General features: G+C 43.6%; 1 protein-coding gene, 1 long non-coding RNA gene and 1 pseudogene across 2 annotated transcripts in view; 1 reads left to right on the forward strand and 2 right to left on the reverse strand.

Annotated features, from left to right (window-relative positions):
* The window catches only part of LOC139051845 (uncharacterized protein DDB_G0283697-like), a 154224-nt gene that overhangs the window by 46133 nt on the left and 86509 nt on the right, over positions 1–21582 (forward strand). The gene's annotated exons all lie outside the window — the stretch shown is intronic.
* On the reverse strand, positions 500–18664 carry LOC135916411 (uncharacterized). Its single transcript, XR_010568927.2, has 4 exons — positions 18305–18664; positions 16827–16913; positions 10471–10684; positions 500–692 (listed from the first exon to the last, which is right to left on the reverse strand). It is a non-coding gene; the product is annotated as an uncharacterized lncRNA (long non-coding RNA).
* Positions 7960–8818, reverse strand: LOC139051871 (piggyBac transposable element-derived protein 2-like; annotated as a pseudogene).

The raw sequence follows: 21582 nt of genomic DNA on the forward strand, positions 1-21582 counted from the left end.
TGTGAGCAAAGCCCACCCTATTGAAAATTTGCCCGATGCTGGGCATAGTGGAATCCATCATCCATCATCATGGTGGATTATGGTGATGGGTGGCATGCCGGGTGACGGGTGGCACGGTGGGTGCTGGGTGGCATGCCGGGTGACGGGTGGCACGGTGGGTGCTGGGTGACATGGTGGGTGACGGGTGGCATGGTGGGTGCTGGGCAGCATGCTGGTTGCTGGGCACAGCGGGTGCTGGGCGGCACGGTGGGTGATGGGTGGCACGGTGGGTGATGGGTGGCACGGTGGGCAGTTGGTTGGATACCATCGTGGGCGCAGCACGTCAAAGGCAAGTTGTGTGATGAATTGAAGGAGCAGCCATTGCTATACGGAAGCTCATGACGGGCTATCTTTATATGTGATGTTGAGTCTTATGAAGTGTACAGTCTGTATATACATGTTGCCAAGATGAGGCTATTTTCATGCCATAACGAATCAATCTGTAAAGTACCATACTATGTAGCATATCATCACACTTTATTGAAAAAGCATCACTGGACTTGTACTGTATTTACTTTTCCACTCGCTTGCCCTGGCGTCCTGCTTGTGTAAAAGAAAGCTCCAAAGGTGCTTTCGCAGGGAAGCAAGGTGGTTCTCCGGATGTGGTGTAGGTGGCATCATTGGATGGTCACTTATGTATTTCTCCAGGCAGTCTAAAAGGAGAGTGCAATAAATATATAAGTAAATTGTTTTTCCAATGATTTCCAGCAATAAGTGAATGAAGAAAATCTGCTCTTATCACTTCAAAAAAAGTTTCAGATAACAAAATGCAGCAAATGTCACACACAAACATGCTACCCAGGGCGCAAGCCGGCACAGGTTTATTTGCAGTGAGAATGCATACACATGCATCACATTGTTTTGCAGATTTACATGGAATTTTTGTATGTTTTTTGCCAAAGCCACGCCTCTTCTCATCTGGAGGTTGGCTTAACTGCAAAATTTAGACACATGGGAGCTGTACTCAAAGCCTCATGGGGTGGATATTTGGCTTCTGATTTTGCATAATTTGTCTGCTCTTCGACCACCCAAATTCCAGTCAAATTCGGAGAACCACAATTTGGCTACACTGTCTCTAACGCATGCAGGAGAGCTGCAAGGTGCAAGCTGTCTGATTTGTCCATTCTATCATTTGTTAGGTTTACTTGTTGCTCATGCGGTTGGTGAGGAAGTCGTAACTTTAGCATTTGCCATATAGGCATAAAAGATTTCATGTAAAAGCTGTATAATGGCTGGCTTGCAAGCTTTATTTAGCTGCAAATGATGGCAACTAATGTTTTAAAGTGAAGCTTTTTTTGCCTCTTCTCCCAACATTACGGGCGCTGCAGCTGCTATGGTCTTGTCATGCATGCCGTTGGATTTCTTGCAACATTACCAGATGGCGCTCACCTCTGCACATCCTGAACGGCGCTGCTGCCCCAGCATTTCACCGTTAGGGTGTATTGCACGTACTGTGCTGGTTTTAATTTTTATGCGAGAAAAATGCAGATGCTGGGCTGTGATAGTGTAAACATTAGAATCGTCCTTAGTCTGAAGAGAGCGCTTTGAGCTGGAATATCAACAGTGTGTTGGCCATGTATGTAGAAGGAGCCCATTAACACCCGCCAGCAAGGCGTGCACTCGACGTCGAGGACACCCAGACTTGAAAGAAGTGTCACACAGAACAGGAGCGTCTTCGCTATGCAGTGAAATGTAGTGCAGACCGCGAACTTATGTATACATACAATTACAATACCTAATTGAAGTATGCACAGCCTCATAATTCAATTAAAGTTTAATATTTCTGCCATGATGCGCTGCGCCATGTGAGGCAATGACAACGCTCAATTCCCTCTCAGAGATTATGAACAATGACTCGCAACAACACCTCAAGCAAACACATCTCTCTGTGTGTTCTGCGGACTATGCAGACAAACAGACTAAACGCTGAAAAAATTACAAACTTGCTACTAACATCACCGTTAATTATTGTCAATCAATGCAAACAATGTGTGCTTCGTGTACATCGATTCTCACAGGGCATGGGATCTGCCATTTTTTTTCTACTTTTCAATCTCCATATTGCTACTTTGCTAAGCTAACCTACATCTTCAATGTAAAAAAGCCTAAAGAAGCATCTTAACGTAATACAGAGCAATCTTTCATGCTCGTCTGTTTAAAAAAAAGCATATTTCTGTAGGAAATGAAATCTTCGGCAGAGTGTTGATGCGACTACAAGAGTACCTGGTACTTTGATCCATAAAACAATTGAATCTTGGCAGAAGAATGCCAGTTACAGCCACACTATACAGTCCTTTCTAATCCAGGCTGGCGGAAATCGCTGGAATTCCGCATGATGCCCAGCACCTTGCTTTTCTTGGCACCGAAGAGAGGCATGAAAATTTTAGGATGCTTTGCGTAGAACAAGATCAGCTATGCAGATCAGAGCGTACATGCGAATAATGTATGAGGTGCTTTCTTTGTGTAGCAGTTCTTTCCTCATTCTTATGCTCAAATAAAATGAGATCACTGAAAGTATGCCGAAAGTGCTGATAGGCCATGTCTTACAAACTTCAATAATCAGAACATCTAAAATCAAGAAAGCGGCTGACAGATGGAATAGCACACTGTGGTATGAAGGTTATAAACACGGATGAGGTGCGTCAGAAAGGCTGGCCAACGTTTCGATAGGAGCTATCTTCGTCAAAAGTGGCCTGGTCAGCCTTGGCATGTTAGTTTTAAAGGACTAGTAGGGTGACGTCACGTGCAGTTGTTGTCAGTGGCAGCTGGTTGTAAAGGGAGAGGCTTTAAAGAGAATGAGCGCTGTCGTCTGACGTCTGTAAGCATGGTTCCTAAGACGAGGGCACAAGACCGTGAGGATAGGAAGGCGGCGAGAAAAGAAACGAAAGAAAAGGAGAAAAAAAGACATGCCAAGAGGCAAAAAAAGAAAGGCAAGAAAAAGACGGGCATGGGAGCGTGTTAAGGAAGTGAGGGGTTAGGGAGCATTCAGGAGTGTCATTGGCGGCATGTTTCTGCCGTTTTAGAACTGGTCAGGCGGTCAGTGTGCGAGTAACAAAAAACACCCCAAAAGATCAGTTGAAAGAATGACTTGAGTAGCGTAGCAGCAACGCGTCGGGTAATGTTGAAGAAATTAAGATGGCGACAAGGAGTCTGGGATGCAATGGATGTGGTAGCTGGCAGGAAGAAGCATGGTGTTTTAGGGATGTCAGCCTCAGTAGCTCAACGCAGGTGTCGTCACAGTAGTATATAGAGCTGGTGATACCCTCTGTGACTGATGCGCAGAAAAAGGTATCCTGGCATCTGGGATTTTGGATTGTGGTGGTGAGGGTGTTAAAAAAATATGATAGAAAACAGACAAAAGGGGGGAACAGAAAGTGGAATAACAAATAGGAGGGTTACATGAACAAAAGCGGGCGGAGGCAGGTGTACATGGGAAAAGGGGTCGTACAGTTGATATAAACATTAAAACATGAAAGAATATAATAAATTGAGTAGTAAGCAGGTAAAAATTAGAAACGGTGGAATAGGTGAGGTTAAGAATTATGTTTAGGTGGTGGCACAATGTGTTTTGTGCCTTGGTTGATGACATGAGGCTTTCCGATTTAAGTTACAGCTCTAAAGTTTTTAAAGATTCTAAGTTGCTATGTGGTAAATTGATTTCCATTGGATGTAGGCATTTAAACTTGTGTATGAGGTATGATTCCATATATTTCCTCTAGCGAGGTGAGCGGAAATTTGTAGTCTATAGAGCCTTGCTTTGTCACATATGACATGTTCATTGAAGTGGCTGGCTACTGCTTTAGGTAAATTGTTTTGTATCTGCGCGATGACCGTTCAGTCTTTTATGAATTTTTTGTCCTGTCTCACCTATGTATTATTTGCTACAAGTGGCACATTCTAGACAGTAGACTACATTGCTTGATGTGCAGATGAAACTCAAAATTACCTTGTTTGAGTAATTTGATGCTGTTCTTATTACTGTAGTAGTAGATTAAATGTGTTTGCATGTAGAGCACCCGGGCAGCCACAGGGACTGGTTCCCAACTACGTTGTTGTTTTTAGTTTGGCACGTACAAGAATATCCTTAATATTATAGTGTTGCATCTCAAGACTACTCTGGGCAGGGCGGGAAAAATCTTGTTTCTGGTTGCTGGCGAGAATTGGGTAGTATTTATTGAGGATGTTGTTCATGTTTGGGAGTGTGTTTGAGAATTTAGTAGTAAGAAGAGGCGCTGTTCTTGTGATCTTAGGGTGGGGCTTGAGCACCTCGGCTCAGTCAGGTTTGGTTGCATTGGTGCAGGCTTTCTGAAGGGCACTCTTTGGGTGGTTCCCGTTTGATAGGGTTTCTTTAAGGTGATCAAGTCTATCTATGTAGTCTTGGTTTTCAACACACATGTGACGTAGCCATGTGCTTGGCCTTTAAAGATGCCTTCTTTGCAATGTGGCTTGATGGTGGCTTGTATATTCTAGGTACTGTTGTTTGTCAAAGGTTTCCATACAGCATTGTCATTAGTGTCCCAGTGGCAATGTATATTGTTGTGTCCAGAATGTTTATGCGCTCCATTGAAGATTTTGATGTGAATTTTATTGTTGGGTGAAAAGAATTTAGAAATCCTACATATTTATCTAGGCTGTCTTGACCATGTCACCATATTATATATATAAATATATATAAATGATTTATTTATTTCGAAAATTACATACAAATACGAGCCTGCCCAAGCCAACAATGGGCTTGTGGGGCAGCGCTCGGCAGAATGGAGCAAGCCAGGGAGCGGCACAGTAAATCAGTTATGTACAAAACTCAAAAATAAAACTAAAGAAAGAAAGAAAGAAAGGAAGAAAAGAAACCAAATTACACATACAAATAAAAAATATAAGATTTAACTTCTTTCCGTGTGCTGGAAGATAAAACTTTATCTGGCAGGTCATTTAATACATCAGGTACATAGAAGGCACGGACACGTTTGCCATATCTTGTCCTTACTCTTGGTAAGGTAAAGCGGTCACGTGTACGTAATGCTCTGGCGGGGACATACGGGAGGCAGAACTCATTGTTCCATATATACAAAAGGATTACCGTTTCTTTGAATAACAGCCTGAACGAGGGCATGTGCGAGCATGAAAAAAGACTGGAATTGTTAGTAATGTGCACACCATACATCACCGCCCGAATTATGGATTTTAGTAAAGAATCAACTTTATTGCGCCAAAACACTGAACAGAAATAAAAAGAACAGATTCCATATCTTAGCACACTGTACGCTAATGCATGTGCTATTGTTTTCCTTACGTAAATTGGGCATAGTGCTTTAATAGAATGCAGTAGGCAGGCTATTTTGCGCAGCCTTTCACAAACGTTAGCCATGTGAGTGTTCCAGGACATGTTAGAATCGAAATGAACACCGAGATAATTGACACTTGAGAGGTATGGAATAGGAGAGCAAGAGCAATTGTTACACAGAGGAGAATGAAGAAACAGTGGAGTGATGACAGGAATAGATTTCAGTGGATCGTGAAAACATACTAATTTAGTTTTATTCTGGTTAATAGAAATTAAGTTTTTACGGTACCAACTGATAACATTTGTAGTGTCAGTTTGTAATTCAGCCACGGCTTGATGGTAATTAGTGTGACGAGATACTAAAAGCGTGTCATCTGCGTATTGAAACACACGACAGCGAAAAATTGCTTGACTGAGATCATTAACGTACAAGTTGAATAAAAGGGGAGCTAAAATCGACCCTTGGGGAACTCCAGCGCTCAACTGTCTAGGTTTGCTTTTAATATTTCCGAGAACTACTACTTGAATTCGACCGTGCAAATAATTCTTAAGGAAAGTTAGAAAAGGCCCTCTGAAGCCATAGCTATGAAGTTTACAAAGTAAAATTTCATGGTTGACGGAGTCAAAAGCTTTTGATACGTCTAGAAATAATGCACAAGCGAATGCACTAATTTCAAGAGTACTATTAAGGAAATCGGTTAATTCATCTAATGCTAATCTAGTACCACGCCCACAAGTAAATCCGTACTGATTAGGCGACATTATGTTGTGCGCGTCAATGAAGCTCTGCATTACGTGAAAAATATGCTTTTCAAGTATAAGAGCAATGCACGAAAGTATCGAAATTGGCCTGTAGTTTGTGACAACATTGACCTGTCCGCTTTTGAAGAGAGGAACTACAAGCGCTTCCTTGAGGCCAGGCGGTATTTCTTTCGTGGTTATAATGTTATTTATAATTGCTAAAAGAACATTCTTCAGGGCCTCAAAATTTCTGCGAAGGACGTCCACAGATACACCATCTAATCCAACCGACTTGTGCTGTTTTAAGTTAAATAAGATGTAGCGAATATCATCCTCGGTACACTCAGGTAGGAAAGCAGAGTCAACTACCGATTGTGGCATACAATAACTAGCCGTATTACCGGACAAGCTTGCTGCAGTAGACGAGAAAAAGGAATTAAATTGGTCTGCTAACGTTATAGATGGTGGACCGAAATTCTTCGCAATAGTTTGGTATGGGCCTTTCCGGGGACGACCCCTTAATTCGTTAACCACAGACCAAGTCTTGGACGGGTTTTTTCTAAATTCAGAAAATTTACCTTGGAAGTGCTGTCGCCTGGCACCTCTAAGCACAGCAGTGACTTTATTGCGAGCCATCTTATAAGCTTCACGAAGATACTGATTATTAGGTGAGCGCCGACAACGCGCCCAGGCTAGTTCTTTTTCAGCTAACGCGGTTAGAGCATTTCCATTTATCCACGGGCATTTCGGCTTTCGTTGCTTTAGGACGACTACGTGTTTGCAAGAGTGCACTGCCTGCGTATAAACGGCAATAAAAGATTTATACAGGTGACTGGCAGGAACTTCTGCTAGGAAAGATTTCCAGTCGTAGCCTTGCAACAACGAGTCCAGCTTCCTTTTATCAATATTATGATAATATTTTATCATATCATATATAATAATATAATTATCATAATAATAATAATATATTATGATAATATTTTATCATTTATCATATATCATATTTTTATCAATATTTTATCAATATTTTTATGAATGTGTCGTCTATGTATCGTAGGTATGTGTGGGGCCTATCAGTGGAGCGCAATAGGAAGTCTGTAGAATCCTCATAAATATGTTCGCATAAATATGTTTTCCCATGTACATTTGCTTCCGCCCGCTTTTGCTCATGCCACCCTCTTATTTGTTATTCCAGTTTCAGTTCACCCCCATATTTGTCTGTTCTTTATTATATTTTTTCGAAACACCCTCATCAACACACTCCAAAGTCCCAGGCGCCAGGATACCTTCTTCGGTGCCTCAGCCACACAGGGTATCGCCACTTCTGTGTACCGCTGTGACGACACGTACGTTGAGCTACTGGGACTAACGTCCCTAGAAAGACCATGCCGCTGCCTTCCAGCTGCCCTATGGACTGCGTTCCGGACTCCTTGCTGCCATCTTAACTCCTTCTAAATTATCCGACGCATTGCTGCTATGCTACTCAAGTCATTCTTTCAACTAATGTCTTTTCGGGTTGTTTTTGTTACTCGAGCACTGACCGCCTCACCGGCTCCTTTAACCCTTTACTGCACAATTTTTTCTTTTGCCATAAAATTATTCATGTCGTTGCAGGGAACCATAACAATAGTTGTAATAATAAAAAAAATATGTTCAGTGGACTTTTACAGTTTGTATTGGCAGAAAAAGGGTACGTTGCATATTTGCAACAACGTGCACATAAAGAAAATGTTGAGGAAAGCCCGGGTTATTGTGTTTCAAACTGTCACATTTATTTACATGACAATCAGCAAGGGGGAACACATGGTACAATAGAAAGCTATTTCACTTGCTTGCTTGAAAAGGTTGGTTCTATACCATGAGCAGTAATCAGTAAGTAATGAGAAATGGTGGACTCATTTTGTAGTGTGGTACACAAAAAAGCAATTGCTCTTGTTTGTGGAACAGAGATGCACTCCACATTTAACGCAGTAGCTCATGCAGATTCCTGTGCAGCCAGGAAGCTTGCAGCGCTGCCGCTTCTTGCTGCAAAGAACCCAGTGACCAACCTCAGGAAAGCGATGAAAATAATGAGCACTGAGGCAGATATTCTTGTTGAGAAATAATACATGGTCTAGCCTGACATCCTGAGTTGTAGTTGATGGTCCCTTTTTTTCTTCTCCTCAGAGGCTTGTCCTACTGACTCATTGCTAGGCCTACCTCGCTTTTTCAGCGCCGTCTTCCCAGCCTTGCAGAGTGATGCAGCCAGGTCCATCCTGAACTCAGCCAACGGAAGTAGCCTTTCAGTGTACTGATCGCGTTTTTTCATGACGTTCCTCTTGTAAAGGAACCAAGCATTTACAGCTGTCAAGTCAAGAATGTGCAGAAAACCAGGAAAATAATATTTTTTCGACCTCTAGTAGGGACAGTAAATGGAGATGAGGGAGTTCAAAAGGCCGACGCCTCCCATGTGCTTATTGTAGATGGTGATCACTGCAGGGCATAGTATCTCACTCTGCTCTTTTTTTTTTACGATTATACCTTGATCCACTTGTAGCAGGCTTTGTTCCAACAAATGAAGAGAGCAAAGCCACTGCTCGGGTATCTTGCTACCTTGTGCATGACAGCTCAATTCCATCCACAACCGCAACCCTCTCTTCAAAATATCCTCTTCCTTTTTTTCATTTCTTGCTCGCTAGGTAGGCCTGGGCTGTCCAGCAGGCCAGGCCTACCTAGCAGGCCAGGCCACTAGCACAGACATAAGGGTGAAGCCGTAACGATGCGAGACAGCAGAGCGCGCGCGCGCTCACCCCGATAAAAAAATTCGGGCATTCCACCAGGCAACACATTTCACACACGATAAATCCAAACAGCCTTACACTCGGGGTCGTCGCCACTCCCGGAAAGTTCGCTGTCTTGGCTATCTGACGGAATTGCTCGGCAATAATAACGTTTAGGATCCATTTCTAGTTCCAGAACAAAAATCAAACCCAGTGAGCACGTTGTTGCAAATACGCAACGTAGTAACTTTCCGTCGCGAGAAATAAACTATTGCGAGAAAATAATGTTTTTGCCATCTAAACGATTAGGAGGATGTATAGCACAGCTTAACATTTTTTTTCCACAGGTTATTTCGTTCAGAAAGGCGTTTATAACTGGCAAAACTTACCTGTATAGCTACGTGCTGGCGCGAGCAGCGTCCACCATATTTGTTTGGCAATAGTTGCGCAGAATGAACACAGAGAGCAGAAAATAAAGACGCGTTTTTCAAACTATTGTTGCAGAAATGCAACATCGTGTACAGGAAGAACCAAATGAACTTAGATTTTGTTTTTATGGCCGTTTATCGGTATGTTGCATATATGCAACAAGGTGCAGTAAAGGGTTAAAGTCACAAGAACATGCTGCCAAAGACACCCCTGAATGCTCCCTAACCTCTTGCTTCCCCAACACCTTCCTTTGCCCTTCTTTTTCTTTTCTTGTTCTTTCTTTCCCTCTTGGTGTCTCTTTTTTATCATTTTCTCCCCGCCTTCCCACTCCCACTATTGTTCCTACGTCTTAGGAATCATGCTTACAGACATCAGGTGACTGCGCTCATTCTCCTTCAAGTCTCTCCCTTTACAACCAGCCACTCCCGACAACTGCATGTGACGTCACTCCACTAACACTTTAAAACTAACATGCCGAGGATGACGAGGCAGCCTTTGAGAAGATAGGTCTTCCTAACGAAACGTTGGCTACCCTTTCTGAGGCACTTTATCCCTGTTTATAACTTTACATCCCAATAATGAGAATAGTGTTTTGAAATTGCATGGCTGTGAACGCTGCAGATTGTAAAGCAGCACATCAGGTGACCACAGTCAACACTTAAGAAGGCAGTGGTTTAAAAAGCTTCTTTTAGACCATACAATTTGCCAAGCTGTGTCGGAACCCAATTTTCTTGAGAAGCATTATTTCAAAAAAGTGAAATGAAAGCTGAAGCGTGAAAAGCTACAATAACGCATGCCAAGTCTACATTAGAAATTTCAAAGACAATGAGGTGCTTAAATGTTCACTTCTGTTAAGACAATGAGCAGCAGGTGAATGCAAGCTGTTAAGGTCCTGTCAAAATTAACCGCTCGTGTAGCCACCCGACTTTCTTGATTGTTTTTAATTGAAACTGATTATGGGGGAAGCTTTGTGGGCGGTTTTCGCCAGATCCATATCCCGAAATTATCTTGTGCTGCTTTTCATACGCACAGACATTTAAATTGTGTGTAGAGACACAGTGCATATACAGCAGAAGAAAAACATATAATATATAGGCACTTGCCTCATTCTTGCTTTGGCATTTCTTGTCGCTCTGTATACATCATGTAATGCTAACTCATTCAGATAACTTGCAGATACGCAGTTATGTTTCTTAAATGAGGTGACTGTTGACTTACTTTTCAAAGCAACCACTTTCTCCGGTGTTGCCGGAAGCTTCCCAGATGCGCGGCACATTGTTCGGCAGGCCTGTCCAGTCAGGCTGCTTTCACCTGCTTGCACTGGTGTCCGCAGGTGCCATGCCACCTCTAATGGGCACTTTCCGTCAGAAGCAGACTTGAATATGTGATGCCACTTGTTGAGTGGCATCACAAATCCCACACCAATCTGTACCTGCAATAGATATGAAGTGTTTTTTTCCTGAGCAGTATTCTTAACACTAAAACGCACTTGTATAAAACAATATGATATAGGTTAATTAGGTCCGTCAATTTCTGATGCAACTCTATAATTTCCAATTTCTGCCCCTCGAACAAGTTTTAAAAGAAACTGGGGTTAAACCCAACCTCACCAAGAAATTCATTTTTGTGTAAAGGTATAAACTAATAAAATTTTTCCATTTTAAGGGCAGCAAACACTCATATCTCGTACAGTCTAACCTTGCAATAATGAAATTAACAGAGAAAGCGAAACAATTGATTCAAATAGGCGCACCACCATGCAGAGAACAGTGCAAGAACGAGTGACGTCAAGGCCTCCAAGATTGCAGTGTCACACGGAGAACAGTGCAGCACATATTACCTAGAGACCTACGTGCGCCAGTCTCCAAAATCCACCACCATCACACACTACATGGCCTTGTTCTAAAGAACACTGGAGACATGCCTTGAAAGTATGATTACCCTTGCATGGTTGAAAACAAGTGAATTCTTTTGTGGGCTCTGAAAACCACTCGCACCACTCACTGATCTCAGCAGTTATATTTTCGTCATGACTAAACTGCAGCGATGAATGCGCCAAGTCCCGTCACAACTTCAAACTTCAGAACTCGGTGTGCACGCTCCTTTTACTGCGACCAGGTTTGAAATGTTTGTTGTAACAGTACAGCGCTAGTAGAGCGGCAGCGGAATTCTCTTTAGGGACAATTGCACCTTCTACATCTTTTTGTAGGTTTTTGCTCAATATGTGCGTTGCTGCTTTTTGTCATTAAGCCCTTCAGTTGATGTCTAGCGCCCGTTCAGACTGTGTCTCTTTGTGTGTGTGTGCGCCCTTGCACTTGTCATGATGTCCAAGTTCAGCTACCACCAACTAGAACTAACTTTTGCATTAATCAGAAGTACTCATTAGCACGCTTTATAAAAAGCCAAAGGATTAGCACTATGCTGACCGGAAATGAGAAATGGTAAGAATATTCTGGCTGAAAACAACATTTCATGTTTATCAACACTGACGGGCAAGTAATTAAGTAAGTTGGTGTACGTTAATGTTTATTTTTTGAGTGACACAAGGGACAGAAAGAAGACAACAAGACACGAAAACTACCAATTCAACATTAATTTTGATGCAAAAATTAAAGATAATATTTATACTGCGTGTGCCCTTGCACTGCACAAGCGATCTTTTAAAACAAAGGGCACAAGTTGCAATACAAATGTATAAAATCATGATAAACAGTACTTGCATAAAAATAGAACAAATGAGCACAGAGTGATCACTATTCTGTGTCATTTAGAGAGTATTCCTCTTTGTAATGCAATTATAATGAGCACTGGCTGACAGATGTCCCTCTTTTTTAAATGGTATGCCTCAGTGATATTGTTGATCAATCGGTTGCCTTAAGTAAACAAAAGAGATGAACAATCTAAATCTGGCGTACATCACCAGTTGTGTCTATGCATTGTCAAGTGGGATGAGCATGCTTGTCCCTTGAGTGAATAATGGTGCTCTCCTGGGCACATGCTTATACACCGGCCAGTCTGCCCCATGTACAAGACCGTCCATTCTTAGTACGAAGATGGTGCAGAGTGGCCGAACTCCGCGGATTGCCAGCGCGCATGGCATGGCTGTGCAACGGAGCTAAGCGGCGCAGGCGCACAGGGGCTTAGAGGTGGGACTTCATGTCGTGTGTCATCCGCTAAAGCATGGCGTGCTCCCGCACTTTAGCAGATGACACGAAGCTCCACATCCCCCCTGCGCCATGCACGCTGGCACTCCGCCGGGCGTGGTCACGCTGAGTCGTGTTCGTGCCAAGAGTTGACGACCCTGTACATTTGACCAAACATACACATGAACAGAGGCATAGACTACACTACTAATGACGGACACAAGACATTTAGTGGTAATTTATACAAATCTCCCTTGTCTGGACGCCTTTCTCAAGGTGCTTGTGGAATGCTATGCACACATATTTCGAGCGAAAAAATAAAGTAGGCAGGTATGCAGCACAATCCACAAGTGAACTGAGAAAAGCGAGCAGGCAAGCGAGGTACGCTTGGTTAAACATACCACGAAATATTTCTAGTGCGTGTTAGGGGCAGTGTACTGCATTCTAATGTTAGGAAGCTGACAGGCCAGGAACTAAATATGTACCAAAGAAATCACCACATTTTACTGAGAAGACCGGCATGCTGGTCTGACTTGGCTGTGCATTGCCGCGATAGGACTTGAGCCAGATTAAATTAGTTTATCTATTTCCACCCACGGTGAAAAATTGACAAGAGAAATCAGAGAGGCATACCACAAGACGTGTGAGCAAGCCCCCATTACGAATCATGAAAAAAGGCGTCCTTTCTAGATGACAAGGGATAGAAATTAGTCTGACTATTCACCTTTTTTTTACGCAAATACTGTTTATTGTGATTTTTCACCTTTGTATTACAACTCACATTTTCCTTCTGAAGGAACTTGTGCACAATATAAGCACACATTCAGTGTTAATTTTATTCCTTCTATCGAAATATTCAGTCATCACTGGTCATGTTGTATGGTCTCCCTTCCTTCACTGTGTAAATTTTGTCCTCAAGAGTTATATGAACTCACTGGCAAACTCAAAACGACACTACAAATTTCACCTAGAGGATACGGCTGGTTCTCAGAAAATGCACAAATATGGCGACAGGTGTCTGTTGGCACACTGTAGCAATAATGGGTGGAAGCTACCTTTGACATTGCTGCAATACATCAGTTGTCACATGGCTACAACCCTTAAGAAACAACAGAAATGTAAGTGCAACGCAAAAACAAGCAGGTTCATCAACCACAAGTTTGACTTCAGCAGCCAGAACACAGGCAGTTTCATATAGCTAAAGCATTAGCTAATATGTGGAAAATACATGCACAAGCACCCTTAACTTGAAATACCTGCATACCAACATAAAACCATGAGTTGCAGTGCATATGATGCTTGTTCATGACACTAGTATTTTGTGAAAAATACTTTTTGGATTACGTACAATGCTTTCATTTGCCCAGTAATCAAAGGCGTTTGACAGCATTACACTTTGTACTTGCTAGTTGGAAATATTCTCACCTGAACAGCACCAAGCAGAATAAATAGAAAACTGCCCACTGTGCTAACCAAATATGTGGAGAGACCCAAACTAATAGAATTATTTCTGGACAGCTGTAGACTTAGAGCTTGTTGGCTGATAATCACTATTAAAATTACACCACTGCCAAGCAGATGTTCTGTGTGGTGCTGTTGAAATCAAGTTCACTTGATGAGCAACATAGCAATAACCAGCAAATGCTTTAGCAATAGCGAGCAGGCAATCTTGCATGTGCAAAGCTGCATGCTTATTTAATGATAGTGCATCAATAGACTGAACTATGTACCAACTATGTGGTCTATGCAGTATAGACAAAGTCAAAAACGATGCAACTGGACACAGACTCTGCCACAATGCCTACTTGCATGAATGGGTATAGCTTAAGAAGAATATAAAAAAAATGTAGAGAAAGAAAGCAAGCTTACTAGAAAACTCCTCACTGCTGTAGTACTTACAGCACAGTGAATACTGGCCTTCATGTACCATTTAAAGAAATTCAAGCTCGTGTCCATTGTTCTGGGAACTTGAGAAATAATTGTGAAATTAATGGAGAAGGTTAGGCTATAGTTGGCGTTGACACAGCTCCTGTGACATAGTTACTAGCACAAACAAGGTGTATGGAATAAAGGTCGGACTAGCCAAAGCGGTAGACTTCAACTGACAAGCTTTATTCAGAAGAAACACGCAAACAGGCCACCGCATGCTCAGTTAATGTGGAGACAGATGCATAAACGAATGTGCCACATAGGGGGATAACGAAATGCACATAGAAGCTGATAAGCATCCACAAGAAGCCATTACAAAGCATTCACCAGATTTTTCTGAAGACACAACACTTATTTATCAGCTGGTACCAGTGATGGAGTGCTTATGCATTCATCAGCAGCTTTCGAAATGCAAAACACCCCAAACATTTCCCTATATAACTGCCTGGCAAACTGACTGAGCACTGGTGTGTTATAAAAACATGGGGAGCATTTATGGGTACTTTAACAGTGATCAGCCAAGTAGCCAGCGCCTGTGAGAGCATTTATAGCGTTCCGGTACTCCCCAAGCCACTCATTCAGGCACCTGTTTGTTCAATATACCACTTTCCACAGGGAAGTGAAATGTAGTATACCACTACTACATTTCAGTTAACAAAGCAGGTGACATGCTCCTTAGTGCATGTACCTTGACGCCCGGCAATGTTTACCAACTTGCATATTCTTGTGAGCGTTAGCGGTGCTGAAAAGATGCCTACACCAAACTTGTTCGCCACCTTTCTTCTAGGCGGTGAGACACCCTGTGTACGTATGGCAGCGCTGCACGGCTACCACTGGGACATGCGTTACTGCACGTCCAGTGGGCAATGTGGTAGTGCCAATGACTTTCTTGTTGTGCTGTCTTTGCTGTTAAAAACATTGTGGGTGTTTTCGAACAGTGTTCAGTAGGACTCAAGTTCACACATGAGTTGCCAGAAGATGATCGCCTGCAATCATTCGATATTCGTATAATTTTAAATCATACTTTCCTTTATTATATATACTCTCTTAGGAAAAAGAAGCCCTTGCTCGACTACCGTTTGGCATACTCCATGTTAAAGGATGCATAGCTCCTAGCTGCCCGAGAGCTGTTCTGGTTAAATCTTGTGCACCAGGTTTCCTGCAGCGCTCAGCAACAAGCGAGCCATTTATGTAGGGCCGGGTATCTCAATAACACCTTGGTGTCAATTAGTGGGAGCCTCATTAAAGAGGTAAAAACAGATCTGGCAGCTGCTCGGTGCAATAACGCACGTCCCAGTGGGCACCCTGTGGCTGTGCCATCTGTACATGGGGTGTCCCACCACCTAAACAACGTGGGAAACCAGTGCAGTGTAGGTGTTTTCTTCAGCACCACTAGAGCTCGCAAGAATGTGCAGTTTGGTAAGCAACGCCGGGAATCAGGGTACATGCACTAAGGAGCATGTCATCCACTTTTTTAACTGCAATGTGGGGGTGGTATACAGGATTTCACTTCCCTGTAGAAAGTACTGTATTGGACAAAAGGGCAGGTTCTTGAATGAGAGGCTTAAGGAGCACCGGAACGCTGTAAACGCTCTAGCAGGCACTGCCCGTTTGGCTGACCAGTGCCGAAGATGTGCTCGTAAATGCTACCTGTGTTTTCGAAACAAGCAAGTGTTCAGATGGTTTGGCAGGCAGGTAGATAAGGAAATATTTGGTGTTTGGCATTTCAAAGGCTGTTGATGAATGTGTAAGCACTCCTTCACTGGAACTCACTGATAAAGGAGTGTTTGTTGTACCTTGAGAAGAACCTGCTGAATGCTTTGTAATGGCTTGTTGTGGTGGGCGGTATTGGCTTTGTTGTGCATTTGGTTTCCTCCCATGTGGCACATTTATTTATGCATGTGTCTGCAGATATTTTTGAGCATAAGGTGGGGCCTCATTGCGTGTTTTCTGAATAAAGCTTGTAAGTTGAAGTCTAGTGCACTGTCTTGTCCAACTTTTTTCAATTAGTCTTGTTCGTACAAGTAACCCTCACAATAATTGTAATACCAATGTTAAACAATGGTAAGCATGCTGCGTACTTAGACCTGTGACATATTTGGCCCATTACACTTTTAATCCTTACGTGTGCAGAAACTGCACAAGCGTGTAGCCTAAACGAAAAAAAAAAGTGGATATAAAAGCTATGACACAGGAAAGTTTCAAATCAATAAAACAAAATAACAAGAGGTAGATATAATGTGTACTAAGCAAAATAAAATGTAACGCGCAGCGAAGTGATTGATGCAAGAAAAAATATACCTCAAGACATGTTAGATCTAGCTTTAAAGTGAACAAGGTAATGTGTACATAATGTGTACAAACACAAATAAGCAGCAAGTTGAATAAAGTTGAGCAGATATTTAGCCTATTTAGTAAGCACTGCTGAGTAATATGTCCATAAACTTATTGACGAATGATACCGAGATCCTACTTTTGCAAACACATACACTTCAGTCATACCTGACCAGACCATCCGATTACACACAGCGCTGCTGCAGCCATAGCTCCTCCCTGACGTGGACACTGTTGTTGGTCACGGCCTTGCCACTGCAAGATAGGTTCTGTGTTAACTTATAGCAGTGGCACTTTAAAGAAGTCATTGTGAACACATGCAAGGAGCACAGAAAAAGTCACAAAAACAATGTTTGCGCCACTGCAGGGTGGGAACAAAGCACAAGGTCAAAGTTACTGATGAATGTTGTGATAATAGGGACCTCTTCATGACAATAAAATTTTTAAGACCTACAGCTACAGTACATTACAAACAAATGTTTGTTTACGTAACAATTCATTTTTTTTTCTATCGGTTAAGCAACTTTCCCTTGTCATCTCTAGTTATGTCAAAACACCTTGTCTCAAAACGTAAGCTGTAGTAGTAGCAAGCCGCAATTGCTTAAATTTTTTTGCCCGAACCCTATGAGGGAAATTTTGTGCGCAACGGCGACGCGCGAAGGCTTTGAGCGAGAAAACGGGCCGTCGCGCGAACATATCGCGCGTTCTTTGTCGCCTGGTTCTGGAAATCTAGAATTCGTCGCTCGTCGCCCAGAAGTGCTATGAGCGAACAGACAATAGCGCGAAGCCGGAACTGGATGTACTACATCAGTCGAGTACTACCGCTTGTTGCACGGAACAAGCAAACGACTATTTTCATACGTGCAAGGTTAAGAACCTACTGCAAGACTTTAAAGAAATGTTTTACGCTGCTCCTTTGAGTAAAACACAGCAAACTAAATTAATAATGCACACTTTTGGCGCGTATTTGCTGCCCTCATACCGGCAACACCGGGGAGACGGCTCTCAATGTCGTCGCTCGCATAGGGTACGACTTGTAAGGAACGAGCTAGCGCGACAGCCATCTACATCGCGTCTCTGTCGCGCGCAAGACCGCTCGCATGGGGTACGACTTGTAGGGAACGAGCTAGCGCGACAGCCATCTACATCGCGTCTCTGTCGCGCGCAAGACCACTCGCATGGGGTACGACTTGTTGGGAACGAGCGAGCGCGACAGCCATCTACATCGCGTCGCTGTCGCGCGAAAGATCACTTGCATGGTGTTTATACTTTTTCCCAATAACTGCTCACAAACCAACAACCGCGTAGACAGACATTTACAACCTCGAAGCATAAGTAAGAGAGGAAACGTCATTGCACTAAGAATAGGTAAAGAGGCAGATGAGTCTTTATTATCCAACTTCAGCAGAAAAGTGGCAGCTCGCGCAAATGAGGACTGTTGCCGAACCTAATCCCTCTCACCGGAAGGAAGCGCTCACCAAGACTTTAAATTTAGCATTGAGCCAATAAACTTGCGCAAGCAAATTATGTCAACCAACGCTCAGCAAGCATCGGCACAGTCAATGTCGTCGTGGGAGTTCGATTTCTTGCGCCCGCAGGGCACTCTAGGCACACACGAGAAGCAAGCACAGCATGCCTGTACTCACCTTTTAAATGGTACGATGCGGTCGAAAAGCGCCCTCCAAGTTGCCGGAGCTGCAGAGTTAGTCCCGCATACGTGCAGTTGCGTAGTGGACGACCTGCGGAACGCTAATAATGCGCATCATTTCTTTGCGGCGTCCACCGAACTCTCCACAACCACCACAGACAAAGGGAACGCACTCCATGGCAAGAAAATCGTTGGTCCACGTTTGCCTGGCGTACCACGCATACCGCGAGTTTGCAGCGAGACACAAGCTATCTTCTGGCACTTTTGTGCACGCGAACTAAGTCACAATTCATTACACCAAACGCAAAAACACGATCAAACAAACACATCGTAGCAACTCGTACGACCGACAGCACATGTAAACCATGGTAGCGAAGCTTCCATAGGAGCCCATACGTTCAAAACATGGTGGTCCATCGGCGGTCCATGGGGCTTAGCGCCATCTGTATGTGGTGGGAACACTTCCGGCGGAACAAAAAATAATGTGACGCCACGTCCATTAAAAGCAGAAGTGACGACATTTTGTTTTCGAAGGTGCGAAATTTGTTTTCTTGTTCTTCCTTTGGAGCTATATATTCATATGCCCTGCCATTCGACTTGATGGGCGTTTCGAGCTTTCAGCGTGGAAAGCGATTCAGGAAAAGGCCGGCTGTTCGGTTGTCGAAATCGCATCCCTGCACAGAACATACTTTCTTTGGAGGCCGACGAAAGCTTTAGGTGTAGAGTGCTGATCCTATTGTTGGATGCCAAGCCCGTCGGCCAGCGCGGTCGCACGAAAACAACCACACAATTATCTGGCGGTCGTAACTCACTACATTTGACTGAGCAGATTAAGAAGCAATGAAGCTACCCGCGTCACCAAATTCAGACAAACTTTGACAAGCAAGAAAGCACAAACTGCGAGGGGGGCGTATTTCAACAGGTGCACCTGTTGTCCAACACTGCGCCTTTCTGCCCATTTCAAGACGTGCATTGCATTGCAAGTGATAATGGCGTCAACGCCCCCTGTAGTGATGGGCGCTTAAAAGAAATGCATTTATTAATAATAATAAAATTAAACTTGTATTTTCTTAACTCGTCAAGAATGTATAAAATTGTCTAGGAATTTTATTTTCGTTGAATGAATCTAACCGTGTCTCGTTTGGATTAAAAAACGCGTTTTTCTTTCCCAATGTTTGTTCCCTCCAAACATAGTCGCGCTTCAATCGCTGCTCCCATAACCCCCCATGCTGATGTCGGTGACAATCTGTACTGAACCGCTTTTCGCCCGAAGCTTCGTGACCTATTTGAATCGACCTTGTGTAAACAAGGGAACAAGACTGGTGGATGGATACTATGAGCAACGACTTTGAAATGGGGTGGTGGGTGGCGCCACCTGTGAACTTGGGAGTTTGGTTGGCCTCCGCGATGACTAAAATAATAACCAGCACACACTCGCTTTGTGCCTTGTTGCACCGAACTGCATATAAATGTTGCAGTACATAAACAACCATCGCACAGTTTATATTATCCGCTATACTTTAGCGCAGAAAGAAATTCTATGACGTATTTTCGATTTCCAGGAGCTTCCGCCGCATGCGGGCAGTAAAAAGGTGGCCTTCGAGATTCGCGTATGCCATTCTTAGGAAGCCTTCTCTGGGCTGTAATTTGAAGAAATATGTATAAAAAGGTTTAGTAAAAAAGAAAAAAAAACGGTGTGGAAAGCGAGGGGGTGGAGCCCCTAGCCCAGAACTCCACTGGCTTGTGCGCTCCGCCGTGCCTGGTCGAGGCTGGCGAGCCAAGTCTTTGCGCCCTTCCGGAAAGTTTGCCACCTACTTGCAGCTGTTTTGAAGCCCATCCATGCCCACCCACAACGCCTTGCGCTACTGCCCGTGCATTGACCCGTGCTACCTGCGCCGTCACTTCGTTTTAAACGACTTGTTGCTTTCGTCACCCTCTACTGTAGCATTAGAAATTGTTGACATGATCTCGGAGGTACACGTCCAGTGTGCGATGTTTCCGTGCGCGTTGTAACTTATTCAGTCAGAAAGCATCAAATCTACGAGGATTAAGCACTCGGTTGGCGCGGGTTACACCCGTGTCACCCGCATTGCTTTCGTGTTGGTGTGGTGAATGTGTGCGTATTGCGCTCCTGTTGTCCATGCCTTCTGTATTTATCCTGCGGCCCACGAATATTCCTGGAAAAAACCGCATATCTCTGCCGCGTGAATGTGTCCTATGTGGTGGGTGCCAGAAATGTGCGGCGGTGTACAATATGCTCGCAGCCAAGTGCTACCGTGCATTCCAGCGAATAGACGCGGCTGCTTATGCACGGTTTTATTCAGTGTTTCTTCATTAGCTTTGTGATTTACTTGCGTCTGCGATAGAATCCACAAGGTACCAGTTGAAAAAGACAACAGGAATTCATGTCGCAACTAGAGAAATTTCTGTTGTACGATAGAAGTTCCTCACGTTTCCGTAGTTGACAGACATTCCTGACGTTACGACAGAAAGTCTGATGTCGCAACAGAAGCATTCTGTCGCGAAGACCAAGATCTCTGAAGTCGCAACAGAAACGTTCTGTCGCGACAACAAGAGTTCTGAAGTCGGAACAACAGCTTTCTATCATGACAGCGACTCTGACATTACGACAGATATTCTGACGTCGCAACAGAAACATCCGGTCGCGACGGCCAAGAGTCCTGAAGTCGCAACAGAAGCGCTTTCCGTCGCTGCCCTTTAAAATTGTTTGTCAGTTTCGCATCGGTGGTGTGCACTGTACTTTTCTCTTTCGCGGTATTCAACCGTGCTTCTCTCAAGCCGGCAATGCTGATAGCACCGACACCGGTATTAAACTCGACGTGGCCAATTGTTATAATTGTGCCGTGACGACGCGGCACCTACCCGCCTCCTCAAAATCGGCCGCTGATCAAAGTCATACCATCTGCGGGAATGGCTGCGTATCCGTTTTGTTTTATTTGGTAAGATGTGGCACACAAGCCTGTGGACTTATATGTGCGGTTACACTGTCACATTAGTTAATTTCCCAGAATTATTGCACAAGCTTATGCGAAGCGGAAAAGAAGTTTTCGGTTGTTCCACAAAGTTGCGTGAAAACCTGTCTCGCTCGAGTCTCATTAATCTGGTACAGCGCGGCCGTGAGAAGCCAGTATGCTGTCAGAATGAAGACTCATCCACGAGTGTTTATGTAGCTATTTTGCGTTGAGCACACGAATTATGTGCGCGCTCAAAAGTGTAAAGAGCGAGAGACAACTGTCGAAATTAGCAGTAACAACC

The sequence above is a fragment of the Dermacentor albipictus genome, unplaced genomic scaffold (assembly GCF_038994185.2).
Source record: "Dermacentor albipictus isolate Rhodes 1998 colony unplaced genomic scaffold, USDA_Dalb.pri_finalv2 scaffold_15, whole genome shotgun sequence".
NCBI classification, from domain to species: Eukaryota; Metazoa; Arthropoda; class Arachnida; order Ixodida; family Ixodidae; genus Dermacentor; species Dermacentor albipictus.